Genomic DNA, 16,161 nt, shown 5'->3' on the forward strand with positions numbered 1-16,161 from the left:
CCTTCGATCTAGTATCTCATGATCACCTTTTGGCAAAACTGGCCAACTGCAGCCTTGGGTCCACCATGATCCGCTAGTTAGGGAATTGGCTCCGTGGTCGGACCCAGAAGGTGGTGGTTGCCCGAAGTCAATCATCATGGTGCCCTGTGACCAGTGGAGTCCCTCAGGGCTCTGGCCTTGGACCTATTTTGTTCAACCTCTTCACTAATGATGTGGACATTGGACTCATAAGCGGACTGGCCAAGTTCGCCGATGAGACCAAACTTTGGTGTAAAGCATCCACACCTGAGAACGGGAGAGTGATCCAGGCTGACCTTGACAGGCTCAGTAAATGGGTGAACAAGATCCTGATGGTATTTAACACTGAAAAATGCAAGGTTCTCTACCTTGGGAGGAAAAACCTGCAGCATGTCTACAGGCTCGGCAGTGCTATGCTGACTAGCACTACAGACGAGAGGGACTTGGGGGTCAGGATTGACCCCAAGATGAACATGAGCCTGCAATGTGATGCTGCAGCCAGTAAAGTGAGCAAAATGCTGGCTTGCATCCATAGATGCTTCTCAAGCAAATTCCAGGACATCATTCTCCCCTTGTACTTGCCCTTGGTGAGGCTGCAGCTGGAGTACTGCGTCCAGTTTTGGGATCCACAATTCAAAAATGATGTGGAGGAGCTTGAGAGAGTCCAGAGGAGAGCCACGTGCATGATCAGAGGTCAGGAAAACAGACCTTATGACGAGAGGCTGAGAACCATGGGACTCTTCAGCCTGGAAGAGGGCAGGCTCAGGGGCAACCTGATGGCCACCTATAAGTTTATAAGGAGTGTTCACCAGGACCTGGGAGAATGTTTGTTTACGAGAGTGCCCCAAGGGATTACAAGTTTGAATGGTTATAAACTCCTGCAAGACCGTTTCAGGCTGAACATAATGTAGAACTTGCAAGGTCTGGAATGGCCTGCTGCCGGAGGTGGTTCAAGCACCTACTTTGAACGCATTTAAGAGAAAACTGGATGTTTTTCTTGCTGGGATCCTATGACCCTAGCTGACTTCCTGCCCCTGGGGCAGGGGAATGGACTTGATGACCTCTGAGGTCCCTTCCAGCCCTAATGTCTATGAAATCTATGAAGGACAATACCTCTCTACATAACAGGTGTCTAACTGTAATTGAATGCTATGGGATAGCATTCAATTACAGTTAGACAACTATTATTATTTTATATTTATTACACCAACTAAATATTTGCAAAAAAAAATCTTAATTTGCAAGCTTTAAGGCACAGGCACCCTTCTTCAGGCATAGGAGAGAGCAAAGATTGTAGAAGTCCTGCTAGGAAGAAATAAACATTCCTTTTGCCTCTAGACCAATACGGCTACAAACTGGATACTAAATTTCAGATAGGCTAGCAACTGGTGGTACATACACACATACTAATTCAACTAAAATTCATCCATGTTAGAGCGTACACACATACAGCTCCTTAACATAGTGGCAACCCTCTTCATAATTTCATAGTTTCATAGTAGCTAGGGTCAGGAGGGACCTGAACAGATCATCTAGCCTGACCCCCTGTCACAGGCAAGAATGAATGCTGGGTTCACAAGACCCCAGACTGGTGATCATCCAACCTCCTCCTGAATTTGCCCAAGGTAGCGGCGAGGATCACTTCCCTGGGAAATTGGTTCCAGATTTTGGCCACCCTAACTGTAAAATATTGCCTCCTGATCTCTAACCTAAACCTATTCTCTGTCAGCTTATTACCATTGTTCCCCATCACCCCAGGTGGTGCTGGGGAGAAACAGGCTCTACCTATTTGCTGATGATCTCCCCAATGAGTTTGTAGGCAGCTACCAGGTCCCCCCTCAGCCTTCTCTTACTGAGACTGAACAGTCCCTCAGTCTCTCCTCATAGGGCCTGTCCTCCTGCCCTCTCACCAAGCAGGTGACCCTCCTCTGAACCCTCTCTAGGCTGGCCATATCCCTTTTGAAGTGCGGCGCCCAGGACTGGATGCAGTACTCCAACTGCAGCCTGACTAAAGTTGCATAGAGGGGGAGTATCACCTCTCTGGGCCAGCCTGAAATGTATCTTTGGATGTACGACAAGGTACAGCTGGCCTTGCTGACTTCAGTCTGGCATTGGTGACTCATGTTCATCTTGGAGTCAAAATTGACTCCAAGATCCACCTCTGTGCTTTCAAGAGGGGAACTCCCCAGCCTGTATGTATGCTGTGGATTCCTTCTCCCAAGGTGCAGCACCCTGCATTTGTCTACATTGAATCCCATCCTATTCTCATCTGCCCACTTTTGTAGTCTGTCTAAATCTTGTAAACTAAGTTGACTTAACTAATGCGACTCAGGATAATACACCTTGGCACTATATTATGTTGTGTTGCATTTAAGTAGACTCTGCTCAACATACATGTATAAGCTTTAACAGGTAAGTCAACTTTAAAAAATTAAGTTGGCTTAACTGTCAGAAAGTACGTACATGTGTAGGCACCCTGGCATGCTATGGTGCACTCCATAATCCCATTAATTCAAATGGATGAATCAAGCCAGGTAGAGTTAACAGAATGGCACTGTGATTACTTTTTAAGAAAGGGTATTCACAGCACTTTGCACAGTTCATTTTAAGAATAGACATCTTTCGTTTACTGGACAGTAAGCCAAAATATCAAGTATTTTTTTTTAAAACCCTAATGAAAATGTGTTTCACTATTCTTTTACACTAGTGGTGTGAAATTACTTGAGAGTTATAATGCATATCTATCTATCTACACACACACACACACATACATACACACACACATAAATATACGCACACATGTGCACATACACATATTTGTCCTATGATGGGACAACACACACACACACACACACATATATTTGTGTTATGATGGGACAAGTGAGGTGCAAATATGGGATTGAATGAAAATTTCCATATTAATAAATATAGTATGCTAAGAAAATGAAAATACAATTTGTCTCAGGTCCCCTAATGAAAAAGAGTTATTTAGATTTTAAATAGCTTAGTTCTAAAATTCTAGGAATCCCATAGCAAATAAAGCCTGACCCACAAATGAGTATGCAAGCAGTTTCTATAGCAGTATCTAGTGGATTGTCAGAATGTAAAAGCATTTTATAGTATCATCTGGTAAGCATCTGCATATGTGCATGCTTTATTATAAAGAATCTGACACTGTCTATTAATCATTCTTTTACTATGAATACATCAAACGTCACCTTAATAAAGTACTATTGTAATTGTAAATCCTGTAGCTATGAATATCTATTTTCCTTATCTTAATTAGTTGGCACTTTTAATTCAGTGTTGTATTAAAAAAACAGAAAATGTAGTTAACAATTAATATCTTTCACCATAAGATTTACTCTAATATGGTGTTTGTTTTCTTCACTCTCCCATTACTCGTCTTTTTTCTCCCCAGTGAAACACCAAATTCTAAATGGCCATCTGTTTAAAGTGCTAGTGTTGTAGATAGAGCTGATTTATTTACAAGACACATCTTGGCAAGCATTCTTAGATCTCACCTAGGGTCTCAGGAAAACTGGAAGCTGCTTCATAATTCACAGCCATCAAGTGAAAGAACTTTACATTGCTTTGTGTTTGCTGCACAGGGTATATAAAATATTTAGATTCTACAGTGTGAATGAAGAGACAGTTTTGTCACAGCACTTTTGGAACTTTTTGTTGCACATGGATATGGCAAATGGTCACAATTTTATCTTTAATCCTACATTTGTAAGGATTATATTGAAGTGTTTGTGGTAGCAGAATTCAAAAGGAAGAATGCACTCATATTAATTAGGAATAACTATAACTTTGGAAAGGATCAGTGAAATTAAGAGAGCAAACTAGCTGCAGGACAAAACTGGTTAAAGAACCCTTTCCACTAGGCCAGAAGACTTCTAACAACAATGTAGATTGAGACTTATGGCATCATTTGAATATCTGGAAGGAGTTGAACACAAAATAAAAGAACAGATTTTCTCTTTCCTCTTTGAAAAGAGACAAATTAAAATATGGATCATGATTTCAGCAGACAGTCCTCACTAGTGGAAACAACAATAATCAAAGTTAACAAATGTTCAAAACTTTTCAGGTGAGATACTGAATGATTCAGTAGTCTAGCATCAGCCTTGGCAGAAAACTGGACAGGCAAAAAATACTGAAACAGATAATAATAATAATAATAATAATATTAATAATAATGATAATTGTCAGTGTGTCCATGCAGAGTACCCCCCAAGCCTCTTGATTCTCACCTGCCATGACTTCGATTTTAATAGAAATAGGGAGGAAGGGGGTGTTATTCGAGTAAGTACCCGCAGGAAGTACCCCTGGATCGGGGTATAATGCAGGTGCTTTTATTAAGCTCTTTTCTTTCTATTATTTACAGGAAACCCCTTTGGAGGAGGAAGCAGTCTGACAGACCGATCTCGGGGACCTCTAGGCCTTCCAGCCAATCCCTGTCCAGTTATACAACAGGTAAGTACCATGCAAAGTCCCGGTAACCATCACTAATTATCCCATCAGTGGCTAATTATCCCATCAGCAGCTTGCTGGCGTCTGTGGACTCCTGCAATCCATTTTCTCATCGTGCCTTTCCCTCCTGGGACTGAGATCGCGGACTGCCCTAGGACAAAACCGGGAAATGTGGCCTTTCTCCCCACACTGGTAACATCTCACTTCAGGGTAGCCCCCTGCGTGTCCCTCCCTTCGTATGGCCTCTCCTCGACTAGGAGGGGCAGTGCTGTTCAGTCAGGGGGCAGAAGTTGGCCCGCCGCTTCCCTCTCCCTTGGGTGTTTCTCCTTCCACCTCTCCTGCGGCATAGTCTTCTGCTAGATGGAGTGCCTCCTCCACCATCTTAGGTTGATGGCACCGGACCACCTCTGGGCACTACCCATAAGATCTGTTAAAAATTGTTCCAGCACTATCATGTCTACTACCTCCTGAGAATTATGCTCTTCTGGCCTTAACCATCAATCCGCTAGGTCTCGGAGGGTCTGGGCTAACAGTCGAGGCCAGCCCCCTTTGGGTCCCTTCTTGGCCCAGAATTGGTGCCGGTGTGTCTCTGGTGAAATTTCTAATCCATACAGAATTGCAGATTTCACCTTCCTATAGTCCTGTGCCTCAGTCCTACTGAGGGCCCAGTAGGCAGCCTGGGCCAGGCCAATGAGGAGTGGTCCCAACCTGGCAGCCCAACTCCCCGGGTCCCATTTTGCAGCCATTGCTGCCCATTCGAATGCCTCTAAGTAGGCCTCAGCATCATCTTCCCCCATCATTTGGGGCAGTCCTTGCCCGCCCCCTTCTCTTACCAAGGAGGTCTGTTGGGCTGCGATCTGTTCACAAAGGTCCTGCTGACAGGCCCACAGCTGGATCCTGGCTTCCATCTCCTGGTTCCACATTCTCACCATCTCCTCCAATTGAGCCTGCTGACCCTGGAGAAGTCTCAGTGTGAGGCTGTGCACCTGCTGCCAGTCTGTGGGTACCTGCGTATCCATAGAGTCCGCCCAGCCCTCCGGGTTCCTGGGCAGTGCACCACTTTGTCAGTGTGTCTGCACAGAGTACCCCCTCTTGATTCTTTCCTGCCATGACTTGGATATTAATAGAAATAGGGAGGAAGAGGGTGTTATTTAAGTGAGTACCCACAGGAAGTACCACGCTGGATTGGGGGGGATATAATGCAGGTGCTTTTATTAAGCTCTTTTCTTTTTATTATTTACAGGAACCCCCTTTGGAGGAGGAAGCAGTCCGACAGACTGATCTCGGGGACCCCCTAGGCCTTCTGGCCAATCCCTGTCCACTCATACAACAGGTAAGTACTGCACAAAGTCCTGGTAACCGTCACTAATTATCCCATCAGCGGCTAATTTTCCCATCAGTGGCTTATTAGCAGCGCCTTTAACATTCTCCTGCCATGTCTTTCGCCGGAGTGGGGCTCGCCGCGTGCTAGGGGTCCCCTGTCCCAACCCCCTTCTCTTCAGGTGCGAGGTGCCAGATCCCTGCCTCCTCAGGGCCGGGTTGGGCATTCCCTGCTCCCCTTTTCTCCCAAGTACCTTCACCACGTGCTAGCCCAGAGCCACGGCTTCTCCTCTGGTGAGGCTCCGCTTCTCCCTGACTCACCGTCGTCTCTGTGGACTCCAGGTATGGAGAGAGGAGGTAGCCGGTCCCGGGACTCCGTCGTCCTCGTAGGGACTCTCGCGTTTAGGATCCACCCTCTGGATCCTTCATAGCAGCGTCCTCTGTGGTGTCTCTGTAGTTTGCAGTGCCCAAAGGCAATTTCTCTTTTGCCTTGTCTCCCTCTTATCCTTCGGGCCTGGGCCTCATTGGTTTTCCATGGGCAGGGCCCACCTCCTCCCCATGAGTTGTAATTGTCTTCAGCTCTCCACGTCCTTCTAGTAGCAGGGTCTCAGTTGGGGCCCTGTTACAATAATAATCGTAATAATAATAATAATAATAATAATAATGGGGTTAAAATAAAGGTAGAGTCAAAGAAGCCATTGGTCAGGGATGATGTAGATGTAATTATTTTTATGTTCTTCTATGGCTATTCCCCAGGCTTCTGTGCTTTGCTCCCTCCCTTTTCCCCGGTTTCTACACATATATGGTGTTTTTTAAAGCTCTTTTCACAGACACTGGGGGTTGGCTGCAGCCAAGGCTGGAGAATTTGTCTGTGCCAGTGCCCCTGCTGGGTCTTAAATCCAGAGGTTCCTGACCGCAGGGTGTGCTCAAAGTCAGACTGATCACCATATCTGGGCTCAGGAAGGAATCTGAACCTACAATATGCACCACAGGGGGCTTTGCCTTCCTCTGTAGTTGGGGCTATGGCCTTCTTCCTGGAATCTCTTGAGCATACATTAACAACCTTTGCAGCAGGAGGATGTTAGGTGCTGTGGTCTGCTGTGGTCCCCTGTGGCAAGTTTAGGGTTTTATGTCCTGCGTTTTGTACCAGGATTGACTGTGTAGTTTTACTAAGAGGTTGGACAATGGATTTGCACAGGATGGTTTGGATAGGTCTGGTCTTGCCTTAGGTAGGGAATTGGGCTAGATGACCTCTCAAGCTCCCTTCCAGCCCTACTTCTCTATGATTCTAAGTAAAAAGCAAAAGTTATAACATCTTGACATATAATATTCATGTAAGTGACCTAAAATGGCAAATACATCTTATTTAGGTGAGAAAACAGACATCAGGATATTGTGAACCATCCTATAGCAAAACAAATATGAAGGAAATAAGATTCATTTTAAATGCAAATGTGCTCTATAGGAACTGAAGTGTGTGGTTTAGAATGTTATCTCTATTGAAAGAAATACCTCAGAGTGGTATGAACAGAGATGTCAGCTAGTGAAGAATAGGAGAAATAAATAGCTTTTAAAAAATATTGTGAAGTAGAGAAAAAAGAATTAAACTACAAGGGAAAAAATACAATCAAAGTATAGAGGTTCTGTTCTAACTACAAAATCCAAAATCAAGTCTGCCTCAGCAAGAAGTTAAATGAGCAATGAAACAAAATTCCATTTTTACTTAAAGGTGATCAAACACTGCTTTTTTAAAAGACACATCTGGAATATTTACTTCACAGAACAATGCTTCAAATAACTAAAGGCTTGCAGTTTTGATCAGCTGCACAACACTGGTGAAACATCATAATTAATACCCTAAACTCTCACAGCATATACTGTATACATCATTTTACGATCAGATTCCACTGGTAATTGGCCCTGATAATTGTAGGAAAACTGTCATGTCTTTCAGGCAAAATATAGTAGGATTCAAAGAAGGATTGAAAAAGATAATGAGAAACTTATGGCTACATTGCTTAGAAAAATGTATAAGGGACTTAGCTTGAGGCATTATGAAGTATAACAGCCACAAATTTATGAAAATTGGAGAAACTTTTTCTATAGAGAAATTATTCCATATTCTTATGCTTGCCTTTAAGACATTTGGTACTTGCCATTGTAGGAGACAGGACACTGCAGTTGATAGATCATTTATAAAGCCAGACACTTATAAACACAGGATGTAGGACATAGTTTCCATTAGAGATATACAGCTTGTCTTTACTAGGTCATGTGAAATAGGAAATAAGTAGTATGTATTACAAAAGAAAAATATGCATCAAAGATACTACTAGATGGCAAGCGTTGGCAATTGTTGAATGTCCTGGTCATCCTTACTGCTGTGATTAATAGTTTCTAGTGTTATCAAATCCAAAACCTCCAGTACTGTGTTAGGGGCCCTAAACACTGTTGTGACAGACTGTAACAGACTATGAATTTGTTGTAATAATGTTACATGCCTCCATTTCCCTGACTAGATGGGGGGCCAGAAGGTTTAAGACAGACTGAAGCCAGAGCTTTGCCTAGGTGAAGAGATGCACATCTAGCAACAAAGAAGTGAAGCCTTGTTGACAGTTCAGGTACTCTTAATAAATATCCTATGGAAATTAGCAGAGGCTTCAAGGGGAACAGAGATAAGCATAAAGTAATTTCATAAACCTTATGAAGTCAGCTATTTTATACACAAATATCTAAAGACTGGGAGAGAGACCCAGCTCATACAGATTGGTGTAGCTGTATTTAAGTCAGTACTGCTTTGTGCCAGTTAACAATCTCCAAAATAGCAAATGGATAAAATAACAATCTGGAGTTCAATGTGGTGGCACTGAAACCTGCTCCCAATGTGGTACATATGTATGGAAAGATAAGAGGAAACAGGAAGTCTGAATGTTCATGGAATAGCTGACTCACATGGGGACTGTCTAGATGGCTGACCATATACTTGATTTTTTGTTCCATTTGTGCCACTGGAGCCTTAAGCCAATCCTGAGCCATGAAAGCTTAGGATTTAAACCAATATAATTTAATGCATTGTTTGAAGGAGCAGGTTATCAAGAATAATAGGACAATACCAAGAAAGGGAAGATTTATGATCTTAAATTGAAGGGAAAGTAATGTGGAAAATATTCATGAAGGGAGAACAGAATGACCTAAGGCTAAGTAAAAGGAAAAAATCAGCGGAAGCATTTAAAGTACCTAAGCAGGAGTCAACATCAAGGAAAAAAAATGAAAACATATTAGAGATGAATATGTCAAAGTGCGAAGTAACTTCACACACACACACACACACACACACACACGCTATAACCCTTTCACGCTGTCAGTTGTTTGGGAAAATCCACTTACTCATTTACTTTTACAGAGCTTTGTTCTTACTCCTCTAGAAAGAGAGCATCTTCACAGACCAAAACAATGCACACAAGTGTTATAAATAAAATCATTCATAAAGAGACAACAAAGAAGTAAATCCATTTTGAGAATTAGGGGAAAACAACCACAGCAAATTAATTAATCCAGTCCATTCTGCCATGTAGATACCATTTTTATTTATTTATAATCATGAATAAACATATCTAAATTCCTACAGTTACATATTGGTTCCCTATGTTTTGTACATGTGTTTATATACTCTAGGCTGGATTCTTCTGCTGGTGTGAGCCGGTGTACCTATACTGATGTCTATGGACTATGTTAAGTTACATCTGCTGGGGATCTGTCCAATATGATATATATATATTATTAGATTATAATTAGGTTATGAGGACCAGCACCCAAAGTTGACATTTAAAAGGCATTTTAGCATTTTCCATGCCATTTGAAGGGAGAAAGGCTGCTATCCAAGTCCTCATTAATCTTTCTTACAAGGAACAAGTTTTTCCTAGCAAAATGCCCATTGTTGATAGCGGATACATTGAAACCGCTGGTGCCACAGAGTTAAGGCATTCAGGAGACAGCAGTGGTTGAAAATTATATTCCTAATCATATATTCCACTTTCATTTTTCCTTTTCTTTTGTGTCATGAATTGTAAAATATCAGCACTTTATTTTGAGGTCATATGAGTCAAGGTTAGCAGAAGAGTAGAGGCTTCCAGCAGCGATGATGGGTCAATCAGACACCTCTAGTCTCAGCATGGGGCTTCTGCTGCAGCAAAGGTAAAGCGAGTCTGCCTTGGAATTTTCCCAACAAGCTAATGGTTTTTACTGTAGTGACAGGCTATTATTTTTCCCTATGATCTTTTGCAAAAGAGACCATAAGTAACTTTGCCTAATAGGGAACTGGTTAAGGTTCCACACTGTTAAAACCTCAGTAACCTCTGAGCCAAGCTATATACCACATTTTTTGTAATGAATGTCAGTTCACAAGTTTACTAAACTGAATTTGTTCTGCTTCCAGTGGCACTGTACTTATAGATTATACTTGTCCTTGAAAATCCTGCTTAGATGTGCATAATATATTTTGTTTTATGCACACAGGTTAACAAGAAGAAACTTAAGAAGAAAATATGTACAGTTTATGGGTTTGGTTTACTCTTAACAATAAAACAGATGAATCAGCCGTCTGAGAGAAACCGATCTTCTAACTCAAAATGTTTTCCTTGTAGACTGGATTTTTTAACCTTTCAATGTAAAGTCACCACCTTAGCCTTTTCAAATCCGTCCTTATTTTTTTTCTTTTCTATGACTTATAATGGTACATGGGTAAACTGCATACAGTAAACTGCAACCGGATAATAGCAGGGCAATAGTTGTGACTGCTATTTCAAATGTGCTAAAAAACTAGTCATCCTATTTTTGTTACCTTGTTTTACCTGCCTATGTCACCACCCTACTTATCTGTCTCATCAGTCTGTTGTGTGGTTTTGAGGCTATATCTTTTAAGCAAGTACTGTCATTTTCAATTAATTTGTACAGTGCCTGGAACAATGTTGATCTCTAGGCACCACTCTAATATAAATTTCATAATAACAACTAATAATGAGTATATGACAGAAACCCAGTGTAACTATAATAGCCATTTTACCATTATTCTAAGACAGCCCTCTATGCCTTAGCATTCCCTGGATTGTTTCACACACTGCAAAATGCTAAGTAACCTATACATCATAAGAACCTCCCAAGGGAGATGAAGTATGAAACCTAGATAGTGACAAAGGCCACAGAGTCCCACAGAGCAACGCAATATTCTCCTCAGCTAATGGCAGTATAACAAATGCAAATGTATGAACATGGAAAATCTCTGTGTTTATTGTTTTCTAGAGGATATTGAAATGTATGAAGTCGAACTGAAGCACTTCTTTACTGAAATGCACCTGGATTTTTTTAAACCTTTTTTTACCCTAAATAGGAGCACATCCCTGTTTTGACGGAGGTAGTACTTTAAGATGTGTATGATTCAGGTCCTTAACAATCTAAATTAGATTTAGTATGTCCTTAGATGCAAACAAGCATATGGAACTAAAAATGGAAGATCTGATATGCTTATTGTTAGATACACACATGAGCAGATCTAGGATTTAGGAAAGATATACTGCCCCTCAAACCATGGGGACAGAGGTTAGGGGCAGCATATGGTTGAGCTCCCAGGCCAGTGGAGGACACTAGAGGGAGGGGACACCTGGAAAGGAGCAGGGGCAAGAAAAAGGTGTAGTCTGAAGTTCCAATTTTATGTGTTAACATTGTGTGTTATTTTCATTTTTATGCATTAACACAGTGTGTGTTAGTTTTATTTTAAATGATAGTTGAATTGATAAACATTTATTTTTGTATTTTATGAATAACTAAACTCCATTTTGTATTTGCCTTTTTGCCTGGCATGAGTGAATGAATTTTGTATGGCTCTGTGTCACAGAGCACTCAGGTGCCCTGCCCCTGAGAGCAGAAACAGCTCGGGAGAGACCCCTAGTGGCAAGAAGGGGGAGGCCCAGCTGCCAGTTACCAGGGCAGCCAGAGTCTCAGGTGCTGGTTGTTAGGACAACTGCTGGGGAGGCAGCTGAAAGGAAAGGGGCAGGGCCTAGCCCTTCTTAAGCCCCAGGCATGAGACCAGGAGGGCAGTTCCCCTCTGGCAGCCAAGGGAGGAGGAGCTCCGCCAGTGCAGACAGAGGGGAGAAGCCCGACTGTATGAGCATCCCCTGATTGCTGCTATGGGCTGGAGTATTTCCCAGTAGAGATTGAATGTTGTTTGGCCGGACGGTTTAGCTTTTTATGTTATAGGCCAGGGGCTTTGTGTTTTTGTGTTCACTGTTTTGACCGGAGGACCGGGTGAGTCTATTAGGGGTTGGAGGAGGACTCATAGGGGCTCCACAGTTGCATGGGGACCCTGGCGCCAGGGAGGGCGTGGCATTTTGGGGTGCAGTGACCCCAGCCCCAGAGCAAGGGGGACAGTGAGAAGCCCCAGAGCAAGGGAGGCAGTGAGAAGCCCCAGAGTGAGGGGGCAGTGCGAGGCCCTAGAGCAAGGGGGCAACGAGCAGCCCCAGGGAAGTCAAGGAGAGGGCCAAAGCACAGCAGGGCCCAGGTTAAAACCACATCAATACCATCTGCAAGGCTTGGGCTGCGGTGTAGGGGAGGAAAAGGAGCTGCAGATAGTGCCGCCTGGCACCAGGGCGCATAAAGTGGTCAGCCTCACACTAATTACATCAATTACTTAATCAACTAAGATCAAGGCATGGCTGATGAGTAAGCAGGTGATTGGCCCACAACAGGAGGGCAGAGTCACCAATAGAAGGGCTCTGGTAACAATACTACTGTCACACCCTGCATATGAGAGGGATTTGTGTGAAAGGGTGAATAGTGAGAGAATGGGAAGATTTAACTGTTTGTTTAAGCAACAAGGTGCCAGCATGTTGGCAACAAGTTACTAGTCAGTAATCTAACTACTGGATGTCTGAAGAATCTGCTTGAGACCTGGCACACAAAGGAGATAATGAGAGAAAGGAGTGCTGCATATCCTGCCATGTGGGCTGCAAGGCTGCGATACTAACTTTTATGACTGATACAACCTCGAGTAGAGATAATCAGATGGGTGAGAAACAACTTCCAAACAGAGACTGAGTGTGGAAAAACCCCAAAACACTGAATAAAGACTGGCAATTCCTATAAAAGGAAAGATCTGAGTAATGCCAGGTTGGGTAAGCCATCTTGACTGTTGCTTTCTTTGGAGCACAGGTGCATCTGTTCACCCTGCTCCAGCTTCTATCTTCATCACCACCTCAATAGGGCTGGGCTGGCCACCCAGTGCTAATATTGAGAAACTGCTGCTGGTAACTATAACTCCTGGATGGAGTGGTTGTTTTGTGTATGTGTGTGTTTATGTATGACTGTGCATGCTGATCTGTGGTTTGAATGAGTGGTGTGCTCAAGCTCATGTATCTGCCTCATACAATCAATAAACACATCGTTTTGCCATATCCCCCCTTTATAAGGTCTCGCTTGTGATTTAAGCAATTAGCATTTCAAGTAACAAAGGGACCACCCACTGTGGTTGCTGCTGCTGCTGCCCACAAGCACATGCACCCCACAGCCCATGGCTGGAGCAGGCCAGGAGCAACTCTGATGCTCCCCCAGGTCATCAGGGTAGAATAGAATATGGCTCCCTCCCTCCAGCACCTGGTCTCTGCCTGACCCCTTGGTGTTCCCTGTTGTACTCGGGCTCCCCTCAGGGCTCCAGTTGTGGGAAGCAGCTGAATGGGGTACGAGGCTCAGAAGGGAACAGAACTAGTAATAGATGGGATCCTTCTTCCTGAACCTGCTGTCAGTTAGCAGCAGCCATGATGTTCTGGACCCAATGTGGGTTCAGGCGCTGATTGTCGTGGCTGGGGGATAGGGTCTTTGTATCCTGCTTCCAGAATTGTCCCCCCTTCCTGGCATGGACTTCCCAAGGCCGCCAATTTAGTGCCCCTCCAAGTCACCTGCTAGAGGTCATGTCTAACTTCCCCTCCCCAATATATGAGGGTCTCCCAGGAGGAAAAGCCAGCACACCACACAGCGTCTGAAGTGCAGGGAGCCCAAGGTGTTTCAGGTAACACTGCTGCTGCTGCTGCTACTAGAGCTCAAGTGGTCTGCACAGTATTATACCCCGACACTGCTACTCCCACCCGCTCTACCCACCGAACAGAAGTAGCGTTTTCCAGATGAAACTGAGTCAGAGGGACTTTGGGGGAGTAAAACTAGTTCCTTCACAACCACCCACCTCCCTACATTGTCATAAAAAGGGGAGGGGAGGCAACTGCACCATTGCACCCCTTCTGTCCCCAAATTTGCCCCTGGATATATGTCTATTTAATACACATAGTTTGTGTTCTGTTTTTATTTAGGGCAAGTAGATCTTAGGGCAGTGAAGAATAGGAGATAGTAGTTAAAAATTGCAGACAGGGAGGGAAATACCTGGATTATTTTCTCTCAATATGAAAAGTACAGGCAGTCCTTGACTGGTCAGGCCACAGTTGGAGTACTGCATCCAGTTCTGGGCGCTGCATTTCAGGAGGGATGTGGACAACATGGAGAGGGTCCAGAGGAGGGCCACCTGCATGATCAGGGTCAGCAGGGCAGGCCCTACGAGGAGAGGTTAAGGGACCTGAACCTGTTCAGCCTCCACAAGAGAAGGCTGGGGGGCATCTAGTGGCCTGTTACAAACTAGTCAGGGGGGATCAACAGGCATTGGGGGAGTCCCTGTTCCCCCGTGCACTACCAGGAGTGACAAGAAATAATGGTCACAAGCTGACAGAGGGTAGATTTACGCTACATATCAGGAGGAGCTACTTCACTGTCAGGGCGGCTAGGATCTGGAACCAACTTTCAAGAGAAGTGGTGCTGGCTCCTACTCTGGGGGTCTTTAAGAGGAGACTGGATGAACACCTCGCCAGGACTGTTTGACCCAGTACTCTTTCCTGCCATGGCAGGGGGTCGGACTTGATGATCTGCTCAGGTCCCTTTCAACCCTACCAACTATGAAACTATGACTTACAATGTTTCAAGTTACAACATTTCACACTTATAATATTTATAAATTGACACCCTGTTTCAGCTTTGTGACGTCAGTTTCAACTTTACAATGCTTGATCCAATGCAACACCATGCCAGCGAACAAGTCTGTTGCATTGCTCATCTCCCTGGAGAACGCCTGTCCAAATGTCCTTGGGCACCTTCTTTAAGAAAGCAGACAAGACTCCAGAAAAACCTGCAGCCAAGACTCCTGAGAAGGCTCCAGCCAAGATCCCTTCAAAAAGTCCAGCAAAGTCACCTCATAGAAGTTCTTCCAAATCAATATGATTGCTATTTACAATATAAATACATTAACGTAGCTATATTACTCATCTATAATTGATCGAGTACAAAATTCTGGGGTATTTTTGGTGAAAATAGGGTATCGGGTCTTGGCTCAGGAACCGATCCCCCATTTATAGCATTGTTTCTTATGAGAAAATTGGTTCCAAGTTACGTTTCAATTTAAGACGCGATTTTCAGGAGCCAATTGTGTCATAAGTCCAAGGACTGCCTGTAGCTCAGATTACCCATTGGATATTATTCTGATTGACTTCAGGGACTTAAAATAGCTTTTAGAAGGGCTCTTAGCAAGCAAATGTGAAATAATGACTGTGGAAAAGTATCCCCTGGGGGAATACTAGTAGTCTTTGAGAGAAACAACTGTTGAGCTTGTAATTGGGTTATTAGTATCTGCCTGTCATTAGAAGGTTAAGAACTATTTTTCCAAAACTAAAGATTAATATTAAAAGAACACTAAACTGTTAAAATCCAGGCCTAGGAGAAAACAGAAAGGGAGTCAGGTGGCAGCTTTCCAGAGACAGACACTGATATAATCAGACAAACATCAGAGCTTTGAAAGTATAAGCATATCCAGAAAAGCACTTTACAGGTGGATCAAGCTTTGAAAGAGAGGATCAGCTGCAGGGAAGCCCTACTAGGTACCTGTGGGTGCATTGATTTATGCCAGTTTGGAGTCACTCCTCTTTTGAGTCACTTCAACCAGCTGTTGGTCAGGTATCAAAAAAGAGAACCATTTTAGGAAATAATTGCAGCTGGATTTTTTGTCCCAGTGTGGTTGGAAGCAGAAGAGCTACCCTGCCAGGGCTCCATCTAAGAATAATGGAATTTTGGATTCTATCCATAGAAAGGTAAAGGTAGGGAAGTGTCACAACAGAGAGATATACTCAAGAAGGATGGACTAGAAATGAACTACCATTTGCCCCTAAGCCTTTACAGGTAGGTAGAAAAAGATAAACTGTAGAGTGTCATTCTGTGAGACTGAGGGCATGTATACACATGCACTTTACTGTGTAGTAGACTAAT

General features: G+C 43.5%; 1 long non-coding RNA gene across 1 annotated transcript in view; it reads right to left on the minus strand.

The window, feature by feature from the left end:
• Positions 1–7,842, minus strand: part of LOC109299549 — a 27,134-nt gene extending 19,292 nt beyond the window's left edge. Inside the window, exon 1 of the long non-coding RNA XR_002097913.1 lies at positions 7,831–7,842. This is a non-coding gene — a long non-coding RNA (uncharacterized LOC109299549). The remainder of the gene's footprint in view (positions 1–7,830) is intronic.
• Positions 7,843–16,161: the final 8,319 nt, after the last annotated feature.

The sequence above is a fragment of the Gavialis gangeticus genome, unplaced genomic scaffold, assembly GCF_001723915.1.
Source record: "Gavialis gangeticus isolate Ggan-Ray unplaced genomic scaffold, GavGan_comp1, whole genome shotgun sequence".
Lineage (NCBI taxonomy): Eukaryota > Metazoa > Chordata > Crocodylia > Gavialidae > Gavialis > Gavialis gangeticus.